Source organism: Pinus tabuliformis, chromosome 3_2, assembly GCF_031772625.1.
Source record: "Pinus tabuliformis cultivar Carrire ecotype Pingquan chromosome 3_2, CPIR1, whole genome shotgun sequence".
Classification (NCBI taxonomy): Eukaryota; Viridiplantae; Streptophyta; class Pinopsida; order Pinales; family Pinaceae; genus Pinus; species Pinus tabuliformis.
In genome coordinates, this window is record NC_142302.1 from 194283806 (window position 1) to 194303453 (window position 19648).

Sequence of the window (19648 nt, forward strand, 5' to 3'; positions counted from 1 at the left end):
TTTTTCAAGTCACTAATAACATAACAGAGTATGAGGCTTTGCTGTTGGGCATGAATGTAGCAAAATATAGAGGAATAAAGAATCTGAAGGTGTTTGGAGATGTTGATCTGATTATCCAGCATGTCAAAAAAACGTTTCAAGCAAAGCATCCAAGGCTGAAAGCATATAGAGATGAGGTATGGAGAATCAAGGATGCCTTTGAATTTTTCTGTATTTCATATATTCCTAGAGCCCAAAATCAGCTTGCTGATTCCCTTGCCATTTCTACTAGCCTATTTATACCTCCCATGCCTCCCAAACTAGTTTATGAAGTGCAAATGAAGTACCGACCTTCCTTGCCTGACAATGTCCACCATTGGAAAGTTTTTGAAGATGATAATGAGTTGAATAGGTTCCTTTAGGTCATTGATGAATTTTATGAAATGCAAATTGACTAAGATAATTATGTCTTGGAAGAAAGTCCCTAGTCCCAGCTTAGAAATAAGATTGGCAAAGACAGCATAGTTCAGCTTCCTAGTAATTATATTCCTAAGGGCCTAATTCCTCTTGAAAGACTGTTTGACTAGAATGATGTGCCTTACAAGGCTGCCCAAAAAGAAGACCAATATGCAGTTTGTAAGCATGATATAGGAAGTCCAGGTCAACCTAGGTATGTGAATTTGTCTGCTGATCAAAGTGCTGAATATTGAAATTTAATGAAGCAATTTGCTGATGTGTTTGCCTGGGAGTATAGTGATTTGAAAACATATGACAAGAATATAATTCAGCATAAAATCCCTCTGGAAAAAGACACTGTTCCTTTTAAACAAAAGTTGAGACCAATAAATCCCATTCTTCTTCCGTTGATTGAAAAAGAAATTAAAAAATTGTTGGCTGCCAAAATCATAGTGCCTCTCAGATATTCTAAATGGGTAGCTAATTTGGTGGTTGTAAGGAAGAAGAGTGGAGAAATCAGACTTTGTGTAGATTTCAAAAATTTAAACAAATGCTCAAAGAAAGATAACTATCCTCTGCCAAAGATGGAGCATCTGTTGCAAAAGGTCTCAGGAGCTAAATTGATGTTGTTTTTGGATGGATTTTCAGTCTTCAATCAGATTGCTGTGCAACCAGATGATCAAGAAAAGACTACATTTACCACTCCTTGGGGCACTTTTATGTATGCCAAAATGCCATTTGGATTGATGAATGCTGGAGCCACATTTTAGAGAGCTATGGACATAGCATTTGTGGGGGAGAAAGACAAATATGTCCTTGTCTACCTTGATGATATAACTGTTTATTCTAGCAGCCATCAAAATCATTTACATCATTTGGAAAAAGTGTTTTTGAAGTGCAGGAGATTTGGAATATCAGTCAATCCCAAAAAATATCAATTTTCTTTGAAAGCAGGCAAGTTGTTAGGACATATTGTGTCTGCTGCAGGTGTTCAGATTGACCCAGAAAGAGTCAGAGCAATTTAGACTTTGACTTTCCCCAGATCAAAGAAAGATATACAATTTTTTTTGGGCACAATAAATTTTGTCAGGAGGTTTATACCAAATTTTGTTGAATTAGTTAAGCATGTGACCTCCATGTTGAAGAAAGAAGCAGAAGTAAAATGGACTGATACAGCAAGACAATCCTTTGAGTCTATTAAGAAGGTTAGTATGGAGGCTCCCACTTTAATAAGTCTTGACTACAGCAAGGAGTTCCACATATTTTTTTTTGCCTCTGAAGACACTATTGTAGATGTTTTATTGCAGCAGGATGAAGAAGGTTTAGAGCATCCTGTGGGATTTTTCAGCAAGAACTTGAGGGATGTTGAACTGAGGTATGATATTATAGAAAAGCAGGCATATGCTCTCATCAAATCCTTGAAAGCTTTCAGAGTTTATATCCTTCATTCTAAAATAATTGCATATGTGTCCTCTGCTGCAATAAAAGATGTCCTGACACAACCTGATGCTGATGGAAGAAGGGAAAAATGGATTGCAAAAATGATAGAATTTAACATAGAGATGAAGCCCACCAAGCTGGTCAGAGGTCAGGGTCTTGCCAAGTTATTGGCTAAAGAAAATTGCAGGTCTTTAGACATTGATTTCCTGTGCACAATTGTAGCAAACAGTTAGAAAAATGAAGAGGAAAACGCGACTGAAACAGAGAGAAAACAGTTAGTGGCCGAGAATCTAGCTTCATCTAACTGGTATGCTGAAATAATTAATTTTTTGCTGAAGCTAGAAATCCATTCAGAATTTACTCAAAGTCAAGCCAGAACTTTAAAACTCAGAGCAGCCAAGTATTGCATTATGGAAAATCCGCTCTATTGGAGGGATCCATTTGGAATATTTTTAAGGTGTCTAGACAAAGAACATTCAAAAGAAGTGATGCATCAATTTCATAACAACATATATAGAGGGCACCATTATTGGAAGACTACAGCCCATAAAATTATCAGAGCTAGGTACTATTGGCCCACTTTATTTTCTGATGTATTTTCCTTTGTTAAATCTTGTGACAGGTGCCAAAGATTTGAAGGAAAGCAGCAACTGAAATCCCTGCCCCTAAAACCAATTTAGGCAAAAGGACCTTTTCAGCAGTGGGGTTTGGATTTCATTGGTGAAATCAATCTTCATTCCAATGGCCAACACAGGTGGATATTAGTAGCCACTAATTATTTTAATAAGTGGATTGAAGCAGTCCCTACAAGGAAGGTTGATCATAATGTGGTAATCAAGTTTTTGACATAAAATATCTTTAGCAGATTTGGCTGTCCACATAAATTAATCACAGATAATGCAGCAGCCTTTAGGGCCAAAGAGTTGGTGGAAATGTGTGATTCAATGGGTATCAAACTTGTTCATTCCACTCCATATTATCCCCAAGGAAATGGTCTAGCAGAATCCTCTAATAAAAGTCTGATCAGGATAATTAAAAAGCTATTAGAGGACAATAAAAAGCATTGGGATTCAAAGCTCAAGTATGCACTGTGGGCTGATAGAGTGACCATCAAGAAATACATAGGGAGTTCTCCATTCAAACTGGTGTACGACATTGAAGCTGTATTCTCAATTTAGTTAACTCTCCCTGTGTCAAAATTCCTTCAAGAAACGCAGGATGAAGAAGAAGACATGGCAAGAAGAATCACTGATTTAATAGAGTTGCATCAGATTAGAGAAGAGCTGGTTGAAAAAGCTGTAGCACATTAGAGAAACATCAAGGAAGCCTTTGACAAGAAGGCAAAAACAAATAATTTTCAGATCGGTGACTTGGTCTTAAAATGGGATGCACTGAAGGAAAAGAAAGGCAATCATGGGAAATTTGATGCTTTCTGGACAATGCATTTCATCATTTCATAGGTTCAAGGGAACAACACCTTCATACTAAAAAGTATGGGGGGAGAAACAGTTTTTGATGGCCCAGTCAATGGGTGTTTTTTGAAAGTTTTTGTTGCTTAAGGTCTTTGGCCTTAAAGGTTGTAAATAGTCTATTTTTATCAGTTTTGTGCAGGCAAAGTAGAATCCATGCCCAATGGAACACTACAAATTTTTATTAACTTGCTTTCAGCTGGAAAGGCATTGGTTTGCAAGTTCTTGAGACCTCACAGGAATGATCTCATCCCCAAAAGGAGCCAGTGTTAGCTTTGCTACAATTTGCAGCATTTGAGGGATTAAATCAGAATTAAACAGTGTCGGTTTGTGTTGAAGTGGGTTGGAAATAGTTTATCTTATCATTTCCCTTCATGTGCCTTATTTCCCTTAGTCTGTTACTTCCGTCTCCTCATTCCTCGTAAATTTCCCTTGTTTCCCTTTAAACCCCTTTTACCCTTTTTTTTGCATCAAAACCCTCATAATCCATCTATAACCCATTTGAAACCTTGCCTGAACCCCTTATTTTATTCACCCCAGGAATTTTGTGTTTTAACATCATTAAAACCCATAACCCTAAACTTTAATAAGTCTGGGCCCGCCCTTCGCCTGTCACATCAAATTCCAAACATATGCGTTTACTCTCAGTCATCCGATGATCCCGCCAGTTGATCCAACGCTGTACACAAACCCCGCTTCATCAACCTACACGTTATATAATCCGCGGGAAAGTGGTATTCCGCCAGCCACGTGTCTTCATATTATTGTATCGCTCCCGCTTGTACAAAAACTGGCGAGCCCGGTGAGCGGTGCGGGAAACCACTTACCGCCGCTGTACCCGTTCCCCACTGATTAATGTGTTTGCATCTCCGTTGCCCATGAGCTGTCGGATCTCCCCAATTATGATCCGACAGCTCTCATTTAACCCAATCGTCCGCATCCCTCTCCGCTTGATTTTCTTGTTAAGTCCCTATGATCAAATCTCCGCCGTCCATTTCTCCAATCTAGCGGCTCATGTTCGAGTTGCGCCTTTGTGCCTTCCCATTGCCTCCCAATAGCAGATCTCAATCGTACGCGTAGTCCATCTAATGGCTAGTGTTTCATCTCGGCCCCTGTTCATTTTCAAAGTGTTTTTCAGTGTATTCTTCAGTGTTTTTGGGCCTGTTTTGCACGTGTAAAGGAAAAAGCAAGCCATCAACTCCTTGTACTCTGTGCCTTAAATTCTCAGCTACCTGCATTAAAAGAAAACACAGTCAAGGACATGAAGGACGGCTTCGAGTAGATTTAGATATAAATCAGTTATGGATCATTGTACACGTTATATCCCATATGCTCGGAAAGGACACTAAAATATCAAATAATGTCCATTTTGTTAATTAAAACAGTCAGAATGTATCAGAGGCCCATAACAGTTTGTAAATGGCATTGGTTGTCAATTAAGACACCTCCACACATACCCTAGTAGATATTTTTGTAAACATATTCTATATATACCAAGAAAAATGATGTAATCAGGGGGACGAGTGTTGGATGAGTGCCATTGTGTTGTAAGCTTCAAATTCTGGAGACTGTAACTACTATGAGACCTGCAGCATCTGGTCTTCATTTCCAACTAACACAAGCTTCTTTTGTTGTCCTTTGCTCACTTTTCACTTCTTCTATGTTCCAGGCTGTGCCTGTTTTGCAATAATTCATGTGCTGTGAATGTTTAGCATCAGAGGGGTTGTCATCCCACCTCTGTGTTAGAATTTAGCATGTATCATTGAATTTTCTTATAGGTTTTTGTTTTTTTAATACCAGAGAGCTGTCATCCTGTCTGTGTATTAGATAATAGATTTACAGACCTTTTAGCTAGTTGCACCTGGCCATCACAGGGCCCTGTGCATCTGCTGGTGTGATCAGTCTTCTCCACTATCAGCTTATCCTCAAACTATGAGTAATTGGTGGTTAAAAGCCTTGTAGTCTGGGGGTGTTCACCCATGTTTGGGGTCAATCATACTAGGAGTGGTTATCTAGCTTGAATATACAACATTTCTTTCATTCATCCAACATTTTATCCAACATTTGGTTGAGTTTATAATGTTCCCGAGCATCACTGATATACAACCTAGGTGAGTTTCTTGGGGTGATAACACCTACTAGGAAGAAAACTGGAGAAATCTGATTGTGTGTTGATTTAAGGAATGTTAATAAGGTTTCTCTGAAAGACAACTACCCTTTACCCAAGATGGATCACATTTTACAGAGGGTAGTAGGTGCTTTTAAGATTTCACTCTTGGATGGGTTCTCAGGCTATAATCAAATTATGGTTCATCCTGATGACTAGGAAAAGACTGCTTTTACAATACCATGGGGCACATTCAAATATGTTAAAATGCCATTTGGACTTAAAAATGCAGGGGAAACTTTCCAGAGAGCTATGGACATAGCTTTTGCCAAAGAAATTCATGATTTTCTGGTTATATATCTAGATGACCTGATTGTTTTCTCTAAATCAGATCAGCAACACTTGGATCATCTGAGACAAGTATTCTTGAAATGTAGAAAATATGGTATTTCCTTAAATCCTAAGAAGTCATTGTTTGGTCTAGAGGAAGGCAAACTTTTAGGCCATATTATCTTCAAAGAGGGCATCGGAATTGATCCTGCTAGAATAGAAGCTATTATGCAAATACCCCACCCCAAAAATGTCAAAGAACTTCAAGCTTTCCTAGGAAAGATCAATTTTTTGAGAAGATTCATATCTAATTTAGTTGAATTAATTAGATTTCTTAATAATATGTTGAAAAAGGATTCTAGTATTAGATGGACAGTTGAAGCCAAATAGGCCTTTGAAGAAATTAAAATGGCTTTAATTAGAACACCGGTCCTTACAAGTCCCAAGTTCGATAGAGATTTTTATAATATTTTCATTTGCATCAGAACATACCATAGCTACTGTTTTACTACAAAAGGACGATCAAGGATGTGAAAAACCTATAGCCTTTTCCAGTAAAGCACTTAGGGATGCACCTCTAAAATACAAAATCATGGAAAAACAAGCTTTTGCACTAGTAAAAGCTATTAAAGAATTTAGTCTACATATTGTATTCCCATGTAATAGCCTATGTACCAAATGCTATTGTCAAAGAAATCTTAACTCAAGATGGAATTGAGAGCAAACGAGGTAAATGGATTGCTGCTATATTGGAATATGATATTGAAATAAAACCTACAAAGCTTATAAAAGGGCAGGGATTGGCTAAACTCATGACTGAAACAAATTGTCAAGCCCTAGATATTAATGAACTGGATAATGAACAGGAGATGGTGACTCCACAAATCAGCTAGGCCTTCTTAGATTCACCTTGGTATGCTGATATAATTCATGTATTATTAAACCTGCAGGCTCCTCTAGGGTTATCCAGAACAAAGAAAAGGTTTTTAAAGATGAAAGCTTCAAAATTTTATATTTTAGATAATGCTCTTTTTTGGAAAAATCATGAAGGTATTCTATTGAATTGTTTATTAAAAGAAGAAGTTGATAAGGTTCTTAAAGAATTTCATTCAGGAGACAGTGGTGGAAACCTTTACTGGAAATCAACTGCAGATAATATATTAAGGGCTGGATTCTATTGGCCAACCTTGTTCACTGATATAAAGAAATTTGTCACTGCTTGCCATAAATTTCAAATTTTTGAAGGCAAGAGAAAATTATTACCTTTACCTCTGAGACCAATTTCCATCGAAAAACCCTTCCAACAATGGGGTCTGGACTTCATTGGAGAAATCCATCCTCCCTCTTCTGGCCAACATAAATGGATTCTCACTGCCACAGATTATTTCATCAAATGGATTGAAGCCATTCATTCTAGACAAGCCAATGACATAGTAATTATAGGATTCCTAGAAACCAACATCCTATCTAGATTTGGCTGTCTAGAAAAGATCATAACTGATAATTCTGTTGCCTTTAAATCCAAGAAAATTATAAGTTTCTGTAATAAGTACCATATCACTTTAGGCCATTCCACAGCCTATTACCCTCAAGGTAATGGTTTAGTTGAGTCCCCCAATAAAAGCCTAATTAATATTATTAAAAAATTACTGGAAGAGAACAAGAAAAATTGGCACAAGAAACTTACTAATGCACTATGTTCAGACATATTTGCTACAAAGAAATCTATTGGAGCTAGTCCTTATGAACTAGTTTATGGTATGGTGGCTATTTTTCCTTCATATTTAGGAGTTCCTGTAATGAAATTACTTCAAGAAGCTCAAGTGGAACCCAATGATATTCAAAGAAGAATAAATCAAACTATCCATCTGCAACAAACAAGAGAGGAAGTATATCAGAGATCTCAAGTGGTACAAGAGAAGCTTAAGAAAATGTTTGATAAAAAAACCAAGGCAAAAGACTTCTACATTGGAGACAAAGTCTTAATATGGGACTCCAGGAGAGAGGATAAAGGAAAACATGGGAAATTTGAATTCCTATGGAAAGGAACTTTTGTTATCCATGCTTTACAAGGGAACAATACTTACTTTCTGAAGAACCTAGAGGGTACAGAAACGAAGAAGGACCAGTTAATGGTCGGATGCTGAAACACTACTATGATCCCACTTTTTAATGTATTCTGATTTTGACATGTAAATACTATATCCTTGGTAATATCACAGTTTGGATTAGGTAGTAACTTGCTGGAGTTGAATCCCGAAGAGAAGGTCCTAAGCTTCAGAAGGATTACTGTCATACATACAATAAATCAACAAGAAAAAGGAGATTTCAGAGCACAGTCAAAGTCATTCAAAAGGCCATCTGACCTGCTGTTCTTGACTTTCCACCAGGAAAAGCCATCCCTAAGTGTAGCCAATGTTATGCTCCTATACCAATAGGTGTCATATTTCATGATTAACTTGATGAGCTCTGTAATATGTTCATACCTTTCTTGTTGCAAGGTTTTCCATATTTTCAAAAAAATAAAAAAAATTTAAAAAATATAAAGAGGGTATACCCTAAAAAAAAATCAAAGGGTAAAAAGAATAAAATGGTCAAAAAATGAGAAGAAATGAACCCCAAAAAAAACAGACCAGGAAAGTGTGCCAGTCTAAATGCCACTACTATTTCATTTTCTGTAATAAGCAATTGTGTGTAGCTTGTTAAACTTATGCCACAATTGATGTAGAGTCAAACTATTTAAACTTGGCTCATTCATATTTGAATTTCATGTTTTAGAGATAGAGAATAAATATCTAGCCAAACCGTTTAATCTTGGCAGCTAAGTAGATAGGTAGAGTGAATAAAAGAAGCTCAACAATTTAATCTAAGCCCTTGGATGTAATAAGGTTAGATTTAGATAGACTTCTATATGTAAAAGAAGAAGTGTGATAAGGGTTTGCCAGTCCAAGTGCACCCTAATAAAGAAGAAAAAATGTCAGGGTAAAGTAGGTAGGGTAGGTAGATGGTGTTGCAGAATGATACTTGTGATGAAACATGTCTCTGAAATGTGTCAATTTTCACTTTTATCACAAGTACAAGACAAACAATTTACTTGATGCAGTACAAGCAAAACGAGGTTAAATTATTAACTCCCCTTCACATTTTCCTTGAAGATTTCACTAATTTCCCCTAAAATATTAAGGACTTTGAAAATCAAAGGGGCTCAGAGCATTTCTCTGACTTCTGGAGGGACCGAACCCTCGGCTCAATGATCTAAAAGCCTAAGTACTCAAAAAATCATCAATCCATCATTCATTTCATTTCATAAAGTTTGCCTAAGTAAAAAACCTATTTTACTTAGGAAATGCATAATATCGCTTGAAAAACCCTTTTCCCACTTTAGCATAAGTTTTAAATGTAAATTTCTAGCATTTTAACTTGGCGCTTATCATTTTATTTCATATTAACTTTAACTATTATTATATAACTCCCAAAGAAATCATTAACCCATTTCCCATATTATGTAATTATATGTAAAACCCCGAAATGTTATATAATTCTCGCCCTGGTTAAATATAACCATAAACACTGTTTAAACAGGGATTAATAAATTTATCTGGAGTTTATTAATAACCTTCCCTGCCACGCCATATGGGATTAATTAACCCTTTAGGTTAATTAATAACCAACCCCGACCAATAGAATCGCCCCCGATACGATTAAATTATGTTTTATTGTGCCGGGCCCCACTTCATAACTCCTCGCCATCTCCAAAGCCTATCAGCCGTCCGATCGTCGCCTTTTCATCCAACGGTTGATGGTGATATCGCGCCCCCCTTTGTGACTGCGCTTTAACTCGCGATCACCAGGTGGTTTTTCACCGTACCTCTGCCATGCGTCGTGCCGCCAATATGCTCGCTCACCTCCAGCCCGATACCGCCCTACCCTAAAAGCGGTGTGATGCAAACCACTTACCACCCTTCGCGTAGCGATAAAACATCACACCCCACTGACGTCATCTGCCCAATAAAGCCAAAAAGTCCTGCCAACCTTAATTTCGTTAAATACAACGATAAAATGTCATTTTCATGGTAATGCACTGCGTCCCGAGCTCCCATGTAAATTAACGACCGAGTCCACTGTTCGAGCATTTAGCCCACCACCTGGCCCAAAGACTACAGCATGAGCTTCGCAGCCTGTCAACCAACCTGCCATTGTACATTTTTCCTCTTTAACACAAGTATTTATCCATTTTTCCTTGCAATCCTGCAATTTCACTTTTCTACTGATAATTTTACCAAAGAAAGCCGAATTCAAGGTAAAAACAGTCTGTAGCTGCCATAAACAGTCCCTAAACCTACTGTTTAGTCCATTTTTCCTCAGAAAGCCTGAATTCCAGTTTGAATACACAAGAACCAAATACGGAAACCCTTGTAGCTTTGAATGTCACGCCCCTCAACGCTCCCCACAAAGACTTAGCTTATCTATCTTTGGTCGATAAAGATTTTCAGATAAAAGACTTATCTGGTGATATAAATCATCTTCAAGCCTTTTGCTAGGCCAGAGACAATTATCTAAATAAATCTAACATTTTTGGACTATGGGAGTCTAAACTTCCCATGTATTTTCTTCCCTCAGTTCACGTTTTCCATAGATAATTCATCATTTCTGTGCTAATTATGATCCCATCCATAGAGCTGTTATGTCCCCATCCCAAACTATCCTTTTTCCCATAACTACTAAATCCATCAATTAAATGATACAGTTCCACTACACTCAGTCCCTTGCTCCTCTTTCCATGGGATATTTACTTGAAAAGGCATCTCAGTTGTCCAAATGAGAAGTGACTCGTATTGTTCAAACCTTCATGTTACCAAAGAAGCAACCTAAAAGTCCACCTCCCTATCTAAAGACTTTCTTCACTAAGACTGGAAGACTTATTCTTGATATGATATCCCTAATCATGGGATTTAACTCAAGTGAATTTGTTGATGATATCACCCTAGTTTTATTATCAATCTTTACTCCAGGACAGCCTCCTGTTGTCAGATATGACTATGCCACTTATATTGCCAATAAATCCATGATCAATTCCTAAATTTGGATAGGGAAGGAGTTTTCAAATACACATCTTTCATATACCATCTTTTGTTATATCATCAACCAAACAACTTTCCTTTCCCCATTAGGAAATTGGACTCAAAAGGAAATTGAAGGTTTGTGATTTTTTGGAGTTCAATCTTTCATGATATGCATGAGTCCCCCTACAATTATAATGAATTCATTGACTTATTTGTGCATCCAGCAACGAGTCTATTAATAGGAGTTTCCCTTCCTAGGATCTCGGGTGACATGAAGAAGATTCTGCAGCTCTCTAAACAATATAGGATAGGTGATTAGTACCTGTACCAAAATCACATAGAAATCAGAATGTATGGGTGTGAACTTTGCCCTTTCAAGTTACCTAAATATGTGCCCATGGGATTATTTTCACTAGAATATTTCAGATAGATCATAAATGTAGATTTAGTCCATTATTGTAGCACAAAGAAAAAGGCTTAGCTAAGAATCAAGAACCTGTTATGCCCTTTTGTCATCAATTCTAGGGATGCATGGCAAGAAGCTGAAAAGATTTTAGAAGACCACCTTAGATTGAAGAAAAGTTTTTGTGAGTGCCATATGACCCAAATAGTTTCATATGTGACAGAAGGACAAAAAACAGGCTATCAGTTTATATGCATCATAGGATCGCATAAATTGAACAGTTTGCAAATCAGGATGAATGGGTATAAGGGACCCTAATAGAAGAGATTAGTGAGCAAGAAAAAATGAAAAATGCAATGAAAGATCTTGAGAAAACTCTTGACCTAGATTCTTTTGGGCAGGTATTTTTCAAGCTATCTCAAGGGCCAGAAAAGGGGGCATCCATTGCTAGAACTTCTCAACAACCTCCACTAGAAGTCAACATACCAGCCATAGGCACACCTAAAGGGAAGGAAGTAGAAACTACAGAACAGCCCACAATGACAGATTAGCCTAGAAAGTCCAAAGAACAGGGTCAAGTACCAACTCCACCACCTCAAACTAAAGCAACAGAAACTCCAGTTTTGCAAACTCCTCTAAATGAGGAAAGAGGCAAAAAGAGGGACAAGGAAACCACTACTCCTGCCAGTGGACCCATGGAACAACCTGGTACTAAAAGACAAAGATTGAATCCTCTACTAGAAGAGCAAATGATGGAAGAGACTATAGACAACCGCAGAGAAGAAAGAGCAGTGAGCCAGCAAACTTCTCTAATGGGAGAAACATCTCTTAGCTCACAGAGGCAAGAACTAGAAAAGAAACACAGTGCAGAAGTATCCTCCACCAGGCCACAGAGGAAATAAACTTCAGATATCAAGAAGACATTCATAGAAATAAAAGCCAAGAATGATCCAGTAAGACTGCAAATTTACAATCAGTATTTGGAAATGGCCCCTACAAACCAGTAGAGATTGATGTCAGCTTATGACATTCAAGAGGGCAAGATGATAACGAGCTATTTCAAGTCAAAGGTGCAACAACCTCAGTCAGTAGTAGACTATATCAGGACAAATCTAGAGGTCTTGGCAAAGGATATTAACCCTTTGGATCAGATTGAACTTCACAAGCAAAATGGAGTAATGGTTTATTCCACTTTAACTAGTAAAGCGTTGATGGCTCACAGACTACAAAATTTCTTGGATAATACTATTTCCCAGCTAGACATGGAGAAAGACTCCTCTTTGGCCAAGGATAACAGAATAAAATCATTGGAAGAAATCATCATTGGATTAGGACATGATCCAAAAGATGTAAAAGGTGTAGAAGCATTAGTCAAGAAAAAAGAAGAAGATATTGCTACCTTGAGGAAGCAACTAAAGTTGCCTCCCTCAAGGCATCCACAGACTGCTGAGGTTATCAAGCAGAGTCCAGGCATCCACAGACTGCTGAGGTTTTCAAGATGGACCTCCTCTTGAAAATCAATGAAAGATTGAATGACACAGAGCAGGCCTTAGAAAAATCATAGAAGGACAGGCAGGGAGAGTCGACCTCTTAGCCTCCTGATGTAATTCCCACAGTCTCAATAGCAGTCCCTTCTACACTTGGAACAACATTAGCTCCAAACGTCCCAGCAGCCACAACAGAGGTGATTACAGGTACATCAACAACAACAACAGCAACAGGCAGCAATACTAATATGAGCACTGAAGAATTGATAAAGGCCATGGAAGAAATCAGATTACAAGTTACAGAATTGAAACAAGTAAAGGAAAAATTGGCTAAGGTAGAAATAAATTATGATAAATCCAAAATAAGTGTTGCAGAGAAAATAAGGGAGATTAAAGCTTTAGAGAGTAAAGTTAAAACATTAGAACAAGAGCTCACTTTTGACAAGCCCCTGGCAGAGATCAAGAAAATCCTTTGGGCCAACATCATTCAATCTATAAATGATGTGTGGCCATCTATCCAAGTGATTTATGAACAGATTGATTTAGTGAAAGCAGCACATGTAGAAATTCAAAGGACAAGAGCTTTGTTAGGATAGATGCCTGAACAAGCCAACAGGCTTATACATCTTTTGAATAACAGAACTAAGGAACAATTGGAAAAACTTGGCATCCCAGACAGAACAAACACCATTCTGGAAATCAAAAGGGTGCTAACCAAGAGGACTTTAATGCAGAACCTAGAGAGAAGATGCCAAGATATGCAGGTGGAAATTAATTCTTTTATGGAAAAGTTCACAGTTTTGCAGAATAAAGGGCTACCAAGTCCTTTGGTCATCAATGACAGGTTAATGAAGCACATAGATTATGTAAACAAATTGAATAAATATGCTGGCAGTCAAGTAAGTTCATCAACAAGTGTATCAGGAATAAAAGCACTCCCTACAGGCCGAGTTCTCTATGATAGCCTGGAGAACTTTTTCTATATTGAGCATGAGGTAAAACACTTGTTCTAAATCTAGCCTAATTTTTTCAGATATACAGAAACTGATGAAACTCTGAGGAAACTTCAAAAGCACAAGTTTCCAGAGAAAAAATAGTGGGAAGACATGTTAGAAATTTTGTAAATTTACTCTTAGTAAAATGTAAATTTTGGGCTTTTACCATAGCAAGATGAACAAAGATGAAAAGGGGTCAAACAGGTCCAAGTGTATCAGAACAGGTGAAAAGTATTGGTCAAAATAGGGCAGCCAGCACGGAGTTACTAAAGAGGACAACAACAAGCCAAATAAAAGGGCCTGCCTCCAGCACATTCAGCCAGAATAGGAACAGCACAAAAGCAGTTCACTTTCCTCCTATCCTCGAGACTAGTTGTCTCTCTTTTTCTGTAAAAATAATTAGTCATCACTAGAATATATCTCACTCTGTTATGAGATATTTTTGTAAATATTTTTTGTATAAATACCCCTCAATTGGAGTATTAAGTGTGGATTCTTAGACATTGCTATAACATTGACTATTTTGGAATAAAGTGTTGTTTAAACCAACTTTATGGCTTGCTAGATGAAGAATTGGAGCTTAGGACTTTTCTTAGAATTCTTGAATCAAACACCGGATCAATAAGTCATCTATACCTTGTGTTTTAAAGTTTTCCTTTTTTAAAATATCATCTATGTTTCACATATGAATAATAAATGAGAAAGAATAACTCAAAATATGCTTAATTGCACTCTGTTTTCAATCGTTATTGTTCTCCATGTTTTCTTCTGAAATTAGTATAAACAGTGAAATCTTCATTACTCCTATTTTCTAATTCATTCACTTTGATTATTTATTAAAGAATTCTTAACTGCTCTTGAGTAATAATCATTCAAGTTTTTCTCTCTTAAAGTATGTTAAAGGATTCTTGGTTTCCCTTTAACCCTTTAAGCCCATACCATCTGTAAGTCTTTACTTGTTCCCTATTTGACTACCTTGCTCTGTTAAACCAACCTTTGTGAAAAAACCAAGTCCAGTTAAGCCATTTTCTTTGACTCCATCCGCCCAATGGTTGCCCCCTCGAAGAGGCTGAATTCTAAGGCGTTGATCTATCTTTTCTATCTTTTATTGAGCTGGTTTCATAACATTTGGTATCAGAGCTTTGGATTCTAGGGTTTCGCTGCTACAAACAGGTCATCGAGCCATTTTCGCTATAATTTTTTTTCTGTGATGTTTCAGAAGTTGCAAACAAAACCCATTTGAGAAGAAATCGTGCTGAACTTCGGGTCCAAATTTCATAGCTTTTTGCGCTATATTTGCGGAGATATGATCTGAGGAAGTTGGTCTTTTTGCAGAATCCTGAATTACATTCCAAACAGGTGACCTGAGGAAAATAGTCATAAGTTTCTCTCTGGGGATTAGATTGAAATTTCATAAGAAGGTACAGAAAGAGGACAGACTGTAGTTTCTTGTATGGATTTTTGAGATCCAAAGGTCGAAACAGTGACTCATGGCACGTCGTACAAGTTCGCTCTACGGAACTAGTCTATAATCAAGTCACTGTGGGAGATTTCGCATAACGCTTCCTTGGAGAATCTAAATTGGGTCAGACTTGTGGAATTGGAAAGAGGACACAAATGGCTACTTCAGGTCACAAATTTAGAACTAGATGATTGGAAAGTACAAAGATACATCAGAGGCAATATCGAGCTCCTACAAAGTGAAAAAAGGTGTGTAGATTTTCTTAAATTTTTGCTTAAGCTTGGTTTGAAAATTTATTTTGAAGGAATTCAAAGGGCATAGTAGAGCATTATCATCGGTAACTGATGCCCTGAGGAAAGAAAATTCAAACACCTAGTAAGGAACCTGAAATCTCTAGCATGACTCATGAAGAAGAGGAAGAAATGCTACATGATATATCAAAATTACAAGAACAAGTGCAACAAATGTTACTGTCACAAAAGCTAATAGAAGCTAAGATAAATGGCGTGGAAGCTAAGATGAATGGCATGGAAGCTAAAATGAATGGCATGGAAGCTAAGATGGACAACTTGAAGATAGATTTGAACACAAATTTGAAGACAGGCATGGGAGATTTGAAGACAGATTTGACAATTTTTCTACAAGAAATACTTACCAATGGTGAAAAGGTAGTAAAGGAAACTCATGATGCGAACAAAAGAAATGTTAATCATGATTTCTTAGACTCTAATGAGGGATTGAAAACCCACCATATTCCAAAAATCGATATGAGGAAGTTTGATGGCAAGGATCCCGCAACATGGATATTACAAATGGAGCAATTTTTCAATCTCAATAATGTGCAAAACACACAAAAGGTACGTATGTCAACTTTATATTTGGAACCAAATCAATTTGTATGGTATCAATGTCTTTGCTCTCATAAACAATTTATCACTTGGGAAATTTTTACGGAAGAATTGATAGCACATTATGAGGATACAAAAAGCAACACTTTTTTTAGCCAATTGATAAGTTTCAAACAAAAGGGTTCAATAATGGAGCACATTGAGGAGTTCCAAAAATTGAACATAAGGGTAAAAGATATTCCAGAGGAGCATAGGATTGATGTGCTCATAGGGTCTTTAAAGGATAATATCCAACATGATGTTCACCTTTGGGAACCTGATTCATTAGAGAAGGCATTCAGGTTAGCAAGAAAAATGGAAAGCAAAATTATGGCAACCAAGAAGCATACCACTCTCAACTATAAAGATGGAAGTGTGGTTGCTCCTAGTCTTCCGCAACCTATAAGGTTGACACCACAACAATTGGAAGAAAAAATAGTAAAAGGGCTTTGTTACAGTTGTGATAACAAATACACTAAAGGTCATAAGTGTGCTGAGAAGAAATTATTCTACATAGATTGTGAAGAGGAAGAAGAAAAGGAGCAAGAAAAGATACATCAATGCCTTAGAATTCAGCCTCTTCGAGGGGGAAACCTCCTTTATATTACATAAATGAACAATTCTTGGATCATACAAATGACAAAACCTCCATTCTATCTATAGGAGTCTAAGGAGTCACAATATAACCCAGCCGACCTAACAATAATAATATAAATCCACAAAAATAACAATAGAAGGATTCTATGGGGCACAGTAATAACAATATGGGGATAATAGGGGCACAAAATATTAATAATGGACGCAACTACAATAGTAATGGGGTAATTACTAGTATTATAGGGACCCAACACTAAGCTACTCAGTCTTACCCCTTTGCTATTGAATCTCACCACCCAAATTCAAACAAAACTCCTAAACTTCACAATTAGCCTAAAAGCTTTTCAAAAGAAAGCTAAACCTTAAAGAGAGAGCCCTCTCTGGATACAGATTGGCTAGATTCTGTATCTAAAAGATTGGTTTGTGGTTACCTCGGACCCCTTTCCTCTTATAACAACCTCAAGGAAAATCTGAGTGATAACAATAGGAACTCTCAGCCTCTTCTCTACAAAAATGGTTCACTCGGCCTCACACAACAACACACGCATTCACACAAATCTCTATTTCCATCCCTCACACTACAATGTTGCTTTTCCCTAACATTGCTCAACTGTGCTCCTTTTTTTATTCCTTTGTTGCACATTGGTTAATGCTTCATATTTCCACACTACCCAAGTGTACCTTTGCATCTCTATCCATTCTGTTGTTTTGTTTGACTTGGCCATTGTTGCTGCAATAACCACTGAGAATGGGAACCTTAGTGTTTCTACAAACTGAGAATTAATTTTGAGTCCACTTGTACAATTCAACCAAGCACTATCCTCTCTGTGATCAAATCTCTTGTCCCTGAGGCTCTCCATGCTTATTAATGGCTCTTTAAGCTTTATTGTACCTTAGGATGGATCCTTCATTCTTCATTTAATACACTGAGCTGTGCACGAGAAGATAAGGGATGGATTTCTTTCAACTCAAGACATGCCTAACACTCTTCCTTGTGAATCATGGTCCTTGCTACCTTGACCTGAAGATCTCTATCTCTATCTCTTGTCATGGACAATTGCAATTGAATCCATTGACCAAATCCTTTACATGATCTTGGTCCTTGCTACTGACTAATCCATCTTCCATACACCTCTATACTACCATTTCAGAGAGTTTACACCATAGTGTAATTTCAGAGCCACAACTTATCATAACTTTTATTAAAGAGATGTCACGAAATCACAAAGTATTGATTGGATTTTAGCTCCTCTTATTTAGCCCCTTTTCATGTTTCCCTTCCATAGGACAATTTCCTATGATAAGTGGCTTCATATTCCATTATGCTACAACTTCGGACCTCTCCACATATTGTAACTTCTTATTATTTTGTTGTTACAAAAATGAGATATTTTGATGTTCCAAGCCCCTCTTGATTAACCTATCTTGTTTTTCTACCATGGGATTGGGTGATGTGACTAGCGACATAGATTTTAGGTGATAATCCATTTAGGACCTGCTGGGGGCCCATCTCCTTGTATTCTAGCTCTATGCCCTTAGTTCTTTGGCTTCTACGACCAAGCACTACCACATCATAGCTCCATGTATCAGGACTTCCTCTTAATTCAATTTTAGAGGAGTTTCAAAATTTCAACTTCTGAAATTATCATAGCACTTGGGTACTAGACTTGCTCTGTGCCCTTGGTCCTTTGGGTCTCCCTCAACCATGTGCCACCCAACATTGGAGCCCCTGGTATCAAATTTTTTCTTCAAATGAAATTACGAGGGAGTTACGAAAACTGCAACCTTTGAAGTTCTGACCTCTGAGATGACATCATGCTGATGTCATCAACTCCACATGGAATCTCCTTAGTGGTGACACTTATCACCTAGATTCTCCCTATTAGGCCACCCAAAATGCTGAATGTGATTGCCACGTGTCCACTGTACTGCCACATCGTGTTATTGGCATCTGCCTTGTCAACTTCTTAAGGCGAATCACCTGTTGCCATGTGTCTTGTCTTGCCAAGGTTCTAACATGCCCAACCTATTGGAAATTAGCTCTAATATTTAGCTCAATGTTCTATCCTTTTGAGGTTCCATCCTACTCCAACCCACTGAAATTCTGACCTTTGATATTTCGATATTACCTCTAGGTCCCAATGTGCTCCAACCTTCAATGTTCTGATCCTTCCGATATCCCCTCTGCTCCGATGTTTCTATATGCCTTCCTATTCCATTTGATCCATCCTTTGATATGATCTACTCAGTCCTTCTGATCTACGAACTGCCGCACTACTCCAATATTTCAGGTTCCAAAATCTCTAAGGTCTGAAATTTAGCCTGCCCATGACTTTAAGACCCTCACTTCGACAGTCAATAAATTTTGATCCAGGAGGCCATTTCTGGACTTCCACATACCGTTACAAATATCTTTAAGATCACTAACCAACTTTTCTAATTTCAAGAATATCTGAGCTAATCTATTTCGGAAAAATATCCTCCAAAATCTGGGACTCCCAACCACCATAATCTTCTTTTTATGGCTTCTCTAGTAAGCCTACTACTATAGTGATTCTCTATGACATACTGAAACAACCATAGGAATCCCTCTGAGCTTGACACATCAAGCAAATAAAACTAGCCCAATGGTCATCACATCTATGCCAAGGGATATCAAGGCCAACATTTGCTGCCACAAAGCTTCATGCTAGTCTGGTTGACATCAATTCCAACACTTTTGCCAATAGTTAGTTTAGCCAAATTCTCAACACATCTCCCAGCATGACTATTGACATAAATGGAAATACACTTGCAACCAATTACCATCTAGACAATGCCAACTATCCAACAATCTCCCCCTTTGGCATTGATGGTAACACCTCAACCTCATCACTTCACTTTGATGTCCAATCCTCATGCTGCTTCCACACTTCTCCAAGAATGAGCCACCAATCGCTTTCTCTCCTATGTATGGGATGTCATAGCTTCTCT